Here is a 10,247-nt window from a genome sequence, read left to right as displayed (position 1 = left end):
AGTAAATGGCAAAAATTGATGTTTAATCAACAATAAAAACTTGTTGCTTTTCTTCCATTTTCCTATGTCTTTTTTGAAAATTACGTACCAAAAACAAAATCATCGTATTCCTCATTTCGTACGGAAGAGATAATATAGCCCGTGAATTGGACTTTAACATTGGATGGATATTCTATCAATTTTTGAACCACTGCGTCGTTTGTGGGAAACCTAATTCTAATCATTATTAATGAGATTTAAGCCAACAAGTTATTCTATATCCTCACTTGATTGAAAGTTCGAATCTTTCAATTATCCACGCCGCTGAACTTCGAACTTCGGAGTTTATTTCTGCTTTATTATTTAGCGCAGTCCGTTCGGAATACGGAACGTGCTACGGACCGAGATCTCTGTTCTTTTCGTATTGTTTGAAACTTAACTTATTTCCTCTTAAAATAAACAACGCCGCTCCGTAATTATTTTGGTAAATAACTAAGGTCGGAAATGCGCTCTCACTGCCGTCGCATTTTATTGCACGGAAATAAAAACGTCGGCTGTTTGTTCAGTTTTCTGGATTGCAGTCGAGTTCAGCAAAGCAAACACGTCGGCGTCTACGCATTTATACGTGCAGTAACTGCTAGAGGTTCGTTAGAGTAGGAAAGAGAGAGAAAGATGGACGTACTTCACAAAACTCCTCTTGCCATTTCGGCACAAGGGAAGAGGCACTAAATGCATCGTTTATAACGAGACACGTCACGTGAGCTGAGCCTGAGATATGTTAGAGCTTCAACCTTCTTGTTAGACAAGACACAATTTTTAAGCTCATTCTAACACTTCATATGAAAGTATGTCCGGAACGTCTTAACTTTTGAGATACAGAGTAGTAAAATTTTCAAGAAAAAACCTATTTATTATATTATCTAAGAAATTATTGATATATTATTAAAATTTGATACACAAATTCTGTACATTAGGAGGCATCTTAAGGTGTACAACACCTTTTGTTCTTCCAGTGCACGCTGGTACGGCAGTCTGATAGCTGAGGTCGAAAATAAAAAAAAATTAGCATGGAGAACTCTTACGCTATGTGCCTTGAAATTTTTTTTTGAAATATTTTGAATATTTTATTCTGGATATCAACTTATTTTAGGAATGGTGAACTTTCATGCTCCAATCCAATATTTTCATCTGCTTGGGGTTAGTTTTTGGTAACAAATATGCTTTTTAAAATTGAAATGTACAGGGTGGTCCATTTAAGATGCTCACATATCTTATTGTACGACACTGAGGAAACATAGTGAAATACAAAAAGTGTTTGTGCCTAAGTGTATTTGTATATACAGGATGTTCTTTTGTGACAGGACAGTAACGAACTTTTTTTTTTTTTTTTAATGAAAATATTTTAAAAAATTCAAATTGCTTGCTTAATTTTGAGTATTTTTTGTCATTACATAGCATACGGAATTTGAGAATTTTTATTATGGTTTTATGGAACTAGTTAATATTGACCCATCCATGGCGAAAATATATGATACAAATAACCATGAAAAAATGTTTTTTCTAATTTAAAAAACTCATTTCTTTAAATGAAACACCCTATATTTAGTACCTTTATTCAATTTGGGATTTTGTATATATACCTTTTTTACAAAAATTGGTAGTTTAGAAGTTATGGCCAATTTTCTCCAAGAACTAGTGTATTTTATTTTAAATTAAAGTTTTCATAAAAACATTAATTGCTTCAATTCAATAAAAATAAAAGTAATATAAAAATAACATAAATTAATGCTAGTAACTGGGACTTGTTACTTTGTTACTAATTAAAAAATAGAAGGTGTAAAAGATGTCTAAGTTTATATAGTTTTGTTTTTGTAGAATTGCCAGTAAAAATGACTAGAAGAGAAAATTTTTGAGTTATGGGTAAAGCAGAAATCTAATACGTCAAATTGTTTTAAGTTAGAAATATTATTCCTATTTAATGATGGACACGTTATTTAGAAAATACTAAAGTAATTTAGTTGAATAGCATTTGCATAAATTGATTATAAAAATTTAACTTCAATGTGCTAAATTGTGCATCACTGTTTAATGATTTTTGAATCGTTGTTTTAATCTAATTTGTTGCATTTGCAATTTTGTCAGCCCTGAGTCTGAAAAGTTTTAACGGTTATATGGAGTGTTTTAAATGAATTCAACAATGATCCCTTTTAATATTGACATATCATTAAGAAGCAACCTGTGTTTTACATGTTTTAAGTTAGATGGGATAATCGCTTTTGTTTTTCAACTATTTTAATTTAAAAGTGCTTCGCTGCAATCCGTATAGTCGATACCAAATCAATTGACACATGATAAAAACAAAAACTTTGTGTTTTATTTATGGGAATTGTTCGCTTTGTATTTCGGAAGCAAATAATTTTAAATATATATCATAAATTGTGGAGAAAATTAAAAAATGTTTTAATATTCGTAAATTGCAATAAAAAGCTCAGTCAGCTTTCATTGTGATAATAAACAATCACAAATTCCACAAGATCAAGATGTTTTCAAATCGAAACATTTTGTGAAACATTTTCTGCTTTTAGATTGGTGGAAAAATATCTCCACTTCGATATTTCAAAAGGTTATAAACAAATGGATTACAGTTTTTTAATACTTGTACATGTTTTAGTGCTGATCTGTATCTGTTGTTTGCTGTTACCTGTTACCAAGTTTATATTTATTTATTTGATGTTTGACGAACTATTTCTAAAGGTAATAATAAATGGTACCTATCTATCTATCTATCTAAAACATCTACGTAGATATTTAAGACGCTGTAGAAAGCTTTAAAATACTTTAACACTTATATCGGGAGTCAAAAAACAAAAGGGAGCGAGATGATTTAATCGGGTTACATTTTCTTTACTCTTTTAGCAATGTTCCGCACAAAAATATAAATATAATTCAGCCTCACTATTGACTGTGGGTATTTTATTTATTCTTTTAGAGAATTCCGTAAGGTATCGCGTTGCCATAAGTAAATTGCGATTTTATAGTAAATACGTATACTGCAAAGCGAAATTATAACTACCTTAGTCGGTCCCATGTGTGCACTCGAGCTGGCAATAAGCAAACAACAAATAAGCAAAGCATAAAGCCGAAGCAAAGGGTCGGAGTGATGAAATGGCGCTATAGTATTTGCTTTTAAATATTTAGATGATTTTGTTTAATAACGCTAATGATGTTCGCATGTCTTAACATTTTGTTTTAAGACAGATGGCAAAGAGGGGAAAAATATAGTTTTCTCTCACTACCGATCGACAGCAGAACTATTTCAAAAACCAAAAACCTACTTTAGTGGATTAAAGGAATGGAGAAGTAAAAAACATAAACCTTGTCTTTCCATTAATTAATGGAACCGATTGGTCTTATTTTTTCTTCTTATAATAAGAAAAATATTCATTTCATAATAGTCAAAATTATTGCCTATTTTTTTTTTCGAATTTATGAATATTTTCATGGGACAATTTTCAAAAAAATATTAATGAGAGAAAAAAAATCCAATTTAATCTCGAGTGCTATTCCGTGAGAGAGTTTCACATCGAATTGTGGTTAAAATTTCGTTTTTGGTAATGTTTAATTGGGAAAACGCCAGCAGTTGACTTTGTAATTCAGTTGCCATAGTAACTAGTAAGTAAACCTCGTAATCGTTTGAATTCAAAAGCTATCTCACCAGATTGTGGTTAAAATTCTGTTTTTCTACTCCGATGAATCCGAGTCACTTCGGACATTTCTGAGATTTTACCTCACGGATTTGGTAGCAATCGGATGTTTGAATTTTGAGGTTTGTCAACTTTAACGCTCATGTCAGTGAATCTGTTCGTGTTGTTTTGCGAAAATGAATCTAAAAACTAAAGGTCGTGTAAAAAGTATAGTATGCAACACGTTCGGTAATAGTACATTATGCAACAAGTGCGGTAAACGCCATTTGACTCACGAGTTTATTTGACACGAGCGGAGCGCAGCGGAGCTAGTTTTTAATAAACGAGTGAGTTAAAAAGTTTACTGAACGTGTTGCATACTATACTTTTTTTACGACCTTTAGTTTTTGGGTACATTTTCTCAAAACAACACGAATACATTCACTAACATGACTGTCAGAATTGACAAACGTCAAAATTCAAAGCGAAATGTCCGAAGTGGCACGTTAGGTGTGTAATTAGGTATTTTACAGAGGGGAGTAGAAAAACTTTTTAAGTCACTCGTTTACTAAATACTCGCTCCGCTCGTGCCAAATAAATTCGTGAGTCAAATGACGTTTACCGCACTTGTTGCATAATATACTCCTTTCACAATGTTTTTTTTTTCCTTGACATCTTGCCAACAGTTGATTGATTTTGTAATCGAGTTGCTTTAGTAATTATTATTAACAGCATACACTTATTTTATGGTCTGATAAACTGGGGTCAAGCTCCCGATACATTCAACGTAGGGTAATTAGAATAATCACAAACCTCAAATACAGAGAACATGTTTTCGGAGCTTAAAATCCTTACACTATCAAGCGCTTACATACTTAAGTGTCTAGTTTACGCTTACGAGCATCAAACAGATTACTTACATGTAAAAGAAGTTCACCCTTACAAAACACGGAATAGGGACAACCTCAGACCTGATTTCTTCCGTCTCAATATCGGTATGCGAAGTTCAAATTACTAAGCAATCCTTTTACAACTTATAGGAGTTTATATATTTTCAATAACTATATCTAGTCAGATGATAGCAGCTCATCAACTCCCCGCTTTCGGTGATAAGTTTCTGTGATAATCTGAGCTTTAATGTATGTCCAGATGCTTTTTGTATTATGCATATTGTAAATTGTCATTCTGTAAAATTGTTATTCCATGTTATATTTATTATGCTAATAATGAGAGTATCTTTAAAGAAAAGCAGTAAAACAAACCGAAGCAACTATTACCATTATGAGATTTTTTTTTGTAAATGCTATTTTCTAGGTATTAACTTTAACTTTCCTCTGCTTCCGGCGACCCAGTAGCTTTTGCCTTGAAAACGTAGTGAGTTATTTTTTAACCGTGCTAGGGGTGTTATTTTTTAGCGATTAAGAGTAAAAGTTATTCCCGATCCGAGACTACGATAAATCCCGAAGGCTGTATTCCTACGGTCCTTTAATTTTTGTCGTCGCGCGAAGATGTATGAATTCGCAGACGGATATTACTCCCGTCCGGGAGCGCCCATTAGCGTCCGGAATGTTTATTTTTATCACGGCTTGCCATGCAAATCTCATTCGGAAATTTTTTATTCATTAAAATTTACGATGCCATTTGCGGTATATTGCGGACGGCGCAGATTTGCGAACGAAAATAATAATTTATTTTATGGCCGGGTCCTCGAATTTGGGATTCAAGATGGAAAACGTCATTGTCGGAGCTGGAGAGTATTACTTTTAAGATGGAGGGATCATCGGAAATATCTGGCGCCTAATTTTGAAGAGTATATGTTCAGAAACCTACTTTTTAATACTAACCAAAACAAAGGAATACACGATTTTGTTAAATGATTACGATTAACCAGACTTAACTTTGGACGTTTTGCATCTATAGAAAACGGTCTACTGATCGGTACCTATATGCAATATCAAATCAATATAACTTTCTCAACAAGAAATTTAAACATCTCATCTAAGTTCTTCCTTAAAGCAACTACCATTATTTACGATATAATATGTTTGATTCGAAAATACTTAAAAGACTTGGGCTATATAAAGCTAATGCTTTATCAATATAAAGAAACTGCTTAAACCTTTCCGCTCAAAGTTAACTATGGAAGGGGAAAATAAAATAACCAAATCACCGGATGCAGTATTTCAATTGAACCTCCCCCACCAGAAGTTTACAATAAAGGAAATTAGACAAATTATTAAGAAAGAGATCAACATAAAAACAGCTCGTGGTTATGACTTGATCTCTGGAAAAGTGTTTTAAGGACTTTTAGAACAAAATTCTAAACTGATAGTATTCATCTTCAATTCTACATCGCGAGTTCCTCTCCAAAGTATTTCAGAAATTCTATGCTAAAAGGTAACACATCAAAAGAAAATAATCCCCGACCATCAGTTTGGATATCGCAAGAAACACGAAACAATTGATTGAACAAGTCCGCAGATTAGTCAGCTAAATTAGTAAGGATCTGAATGCCAAAAGTTACGCAGCCTTTCTCGACATATACCAGACATTTGACAAAGTGTGGCACAGCGGATTGCAAATCAAACTCAAGAAGTTCCTAATCCGCACTACCTACCTAACCTAACCAAACTGACCGAGACTTTCTTGTAGCTCAAGGTAACGATGATACTGATCTATTCATTCCTCTTCATTATAGCGTTCTTCAAGGAAGTGTTCTAGGACCAATCTTATACCTTTTATATATGGCAGACCCAGCAACAACAGAAACTACAACCTGTGTTATGTCCCACTGATCCGAACATGGCTTCCAGAAATCTACAAACCAATTTAATCAAAGCATTGGCTAAATAAAAACAAAGTCGGGGAAACAAAATGTACCCACGTAACATTCAGGGTACGTAAAGAAACATGGCCACCAGTGACTATCAGAGGATGCCAAATATCTGTGCATCCATTTGGATGGACGCCTGATATGGAGAAAACACATATTCACAAAGCGTATACTTAGGAGCTAGGACTTAAACCAAGTCAACTACATTTTCTCATTGGCCGTAGATCTAAACTATCCTTGGACAATAAAATGTTATTATGTAAAGCTACCCTGATGTACGGTATCCAACTGTCCTGTAAAGGTTTTAAAACAAAGTGTTGAGTGCAATAGTAGTCGTTAACCACCCTACGGTTTTACACAAGTCAGCAAAAACATTGAGCAAAATGTACATATATGTATAATTACAAAGGCACCTGGACATAACACAAAAAACGCTAACCATTATTAAAATTGGTAAAAAAGTCATCAAATGAGTAATAGGCCCCATCCAGCAGAAGTGATTTGACCTTAATAGGGAATTTTCTCTCCAGCAACTCTCTGACGCATAGAGGCAATAGATTGAAGAATTTAGGTCCATAATAGTTCTTATAATTTCTAGTCTTTGCAATTCTTGAGTAGTTATCAACATATCATTTCTCTTTCTATTGAGAAGGTGGCAAACATTAATATAAAGGGGATATTGATCCTGGTTGCTTTTAGTATACTTTAATGTCGCATAAATATAATAACATGGAACAGTTAATATTTGAAGATCTTTAAACTTTGCTCTTACGTGACCCCTAAAATTCAACTGCATCATCGCCCTGAGGCCTCTGTATCGAAAAAACCTTGTCTGTATGTGAGGAGTGACCCCAAACCAAAATTGCGTAGCTAAATAATCCCTGAAAGAGTGAAAAATATACCATTCTGACTATACGTCGAGAGACCTCGCCGACCAAACCGCGCAACAAGTACACCACCCTGGAGAGCTTCTCACAAAGACCAATAATATGCTGTTCGAACGTCAATTTCGGGTCAAGCAGAACCCCAAGACATTTAACACGTAATGGATGGTTCAATGTTGACTGGCGTAAAGAAAATATAATTTTTTGTGTTTTTGATTCAATGAGGTCATGTTTGTTAGCCACGGACTGTGCCCCCTCCATCCTGTGCACCAAGTCGTTTTCAGAATGACTTCGACAAGAAAAGGTAGTATCATCAGCGAACAATGTACAAACTATGTTAGCAACATGCTCAGGGAAATCGTTTATATAGATCAAGAATAGAAGAGGGCCCATAATGGATCCTTGGGGTACTCCATGTTCAATAACTCTAATTTGAGATGATTTTCCATTCAGGACCACGATCTGCCTCCTGTTGAAAAGATAATTTTGAAGGAATTCAGCCGATGAGGGATCCACACCATACCTCTGCAATTTACTCAGAAGAACAGGATGCCGGACACAGTCAAACACTCAAACTCAAACTCAAACGACGTAATACATCATGATATCCTGCTGAAACCCGCCAAGGATGCCATACATCGTTCCAGTGTCAAGTACTAAAAAAGAATGTCTGTGCACTCACATAAGTTTAGTTAATAAGACTTGTATAAACAATAGGCTCTAGATTTCACACTTCGGTTATTATTTAGATTAATTTTAAAGATGTTACTCACTCTAGTGATGCTCTACATAATATCATAGTGTCACGGCAAACGCTTATTACCTATTGGGCAGATTGCAGTTTTCTAGGAGTAAAAAAAAATATTTTTGATATTTTACCCAATCACGTTGTTTAGTTTCAAATAACTCATCTATCTCAAAGTGAATCCGCACACTCGCTTCGCGCGAAACCGATAAATTTATGGTAAAATTTCCCATCCCTACGGTGCGCGATAAGTTAAAGGGTCGCTCGGCCATAGTTCAAGTATTGGAAAGTATGACTTCGGGCGGTATTAATAACCTTGGAAAAAGGAAAGAAGCAATGCGTCATCGAGACTGAATAAACGGGCGCGTCTGAGGTGTCCGCCGCAGGCCTCCGGTCTTATAATTAATATGGAAACCCTTTTAACGATCCTCGTTGCCGATTAGGCAAGTTTTAAGTGGGAACACCAGACCCAGTTTCGAACTACTATTGTCCCGGGGGCGATAAAAGACGCCGCCGCCGCCGGTGACTATGTTGGTAGGTCCGATGCTCGCTGCTTAATTTAAAATTTCTTTCTGATGGCCGCTTTTCGTGTTTTCTCTCGTTATTAGTGAATACGCGACATCTGCTTTAACGAGTATGTTCTGACATTCTCAAAAGGGTGTTCGTAAAAGGTTCTACAAAATTTAAAATGGACCTAGAGTTAACAAAAATTTAGAATGGTCAGAGCCCTTTAATCGGTTAGCTTTGGCCAGTTTTCTTGTGATTTAGAAAGGTTTTCCACTTCTTCGAAGCCTTAATGATAATTCGAAGGTCATCTATGGAACGCAACTTTCAATATATCATTAAGGCTTCTTTTCTATCAGATTCCGTAAAAAAAAATGTGTCACCCGTTATGACTCTAAAATTCCTCGTCTCTATGGACTCCCAAAGATTCACAAACCAGGATTTCTCTAGCAAAATATCTAACTTCCTTATTAAAACCCTTTACAAGGAAAACTGACAGTTTTATGCTTAATTTCTTTCACTTCATTGAACAAACAAAAAGCAGTACACATGATATTCTGGTCAGTTTCGACGTAGACTCCCTCTTTACTAAAGTTGCCATTCCTGAAACTCTCATCATTATTTCAGTTATATTAAAATACGATAATCTGAAATCTAACCTTCCCACCTTAATAGAAAAATGCTTGTCTGGAACATATTTTTCTTATAACGGTCAAATTTTTGAACAAACGTCGGGAACAACTATGGGTTCTCCACTATCACCAGTCATCGCGAATATATTTATGGAAGACTTAATTATGGTCAGGAATCTATAGTAGAAATAGAAACTAATCATAATAATCAGACCTAAAATTGGGTCATTGTGTGTGTGAATTAAAACACCTTACCTCTGCTCTCCTCTCTAATAATTTTCACATTAAAGATATTAAGCGTTCCACCACAAAATACACTTCCTCCTTACATTCAAAACATCGCTATATCAAAAGTTATAAAGAAATATAACGTCAAAACCAGATTTACCACTTTTCCAAAAAAGATCGGTCAAAAACAAAGTTCCATTTGAGATGCCAGAAGTTTACAGCATTCCATGCATATGCGGTAAACAACACATCGGAGAGACCGGACGAAAAATATCAACTAGGAATGAAAGAGCCCTAAGACTAAGACAAATAAACTCATCAGCAGTTGCTGAACACAATCACGAAACCTGACATAAAAAATTTTATTCGATAAAACTAAAAGTCTTGCATATAATCAATTCTTCTACTAACGGAAAATCCGAGAGTTTATAGAAATCTATACGCAAACTAATAATGTTAACCGAGTTTTTAACTGTCACCAATATGGGGATTAATCATCCGAGACGGTGGTTATGCCCATCATTTAGCTCCGCCACCCTCAAACAATATAAAAGTAGGTACAGAGTAAAATGCGAGACAGTTTTAGTTAAGCTCTGAAGAAGCCAACAGATGATTGGCGAAACGTTAGCTAGTTCGACTCAACAAAACCCGACGCAGGAAGAATCCAGAAGTTTTATAAAAAGTGATGTTGAAACTTCTAGGGAAACACATATTAAATATAAATATGTTAAATTAGATCAACACATACGGTGGGATTTG

Source organism: Cylas formicarius, unplaced genomic scaffold (genome assembly GCF_029955315.1).
Source record: "Cylas formicarius isolate icCylForm1 unplaced genomic scaffold, icCylForm1.1 PGA_scaffold_1__22_contigs__length_36826433, whole genome shotgun sequence".
In the NCBI taxonomy this organism is placed as follows: domain Eukaryota; kingdom Metazoa; phylum Arthropoda; class Insecta; order Coleoptera; family Brentidae; genus Cylas; species Cylas formicarius.
Note: the sequence above shows the minus strand (reverse complement) of the source record.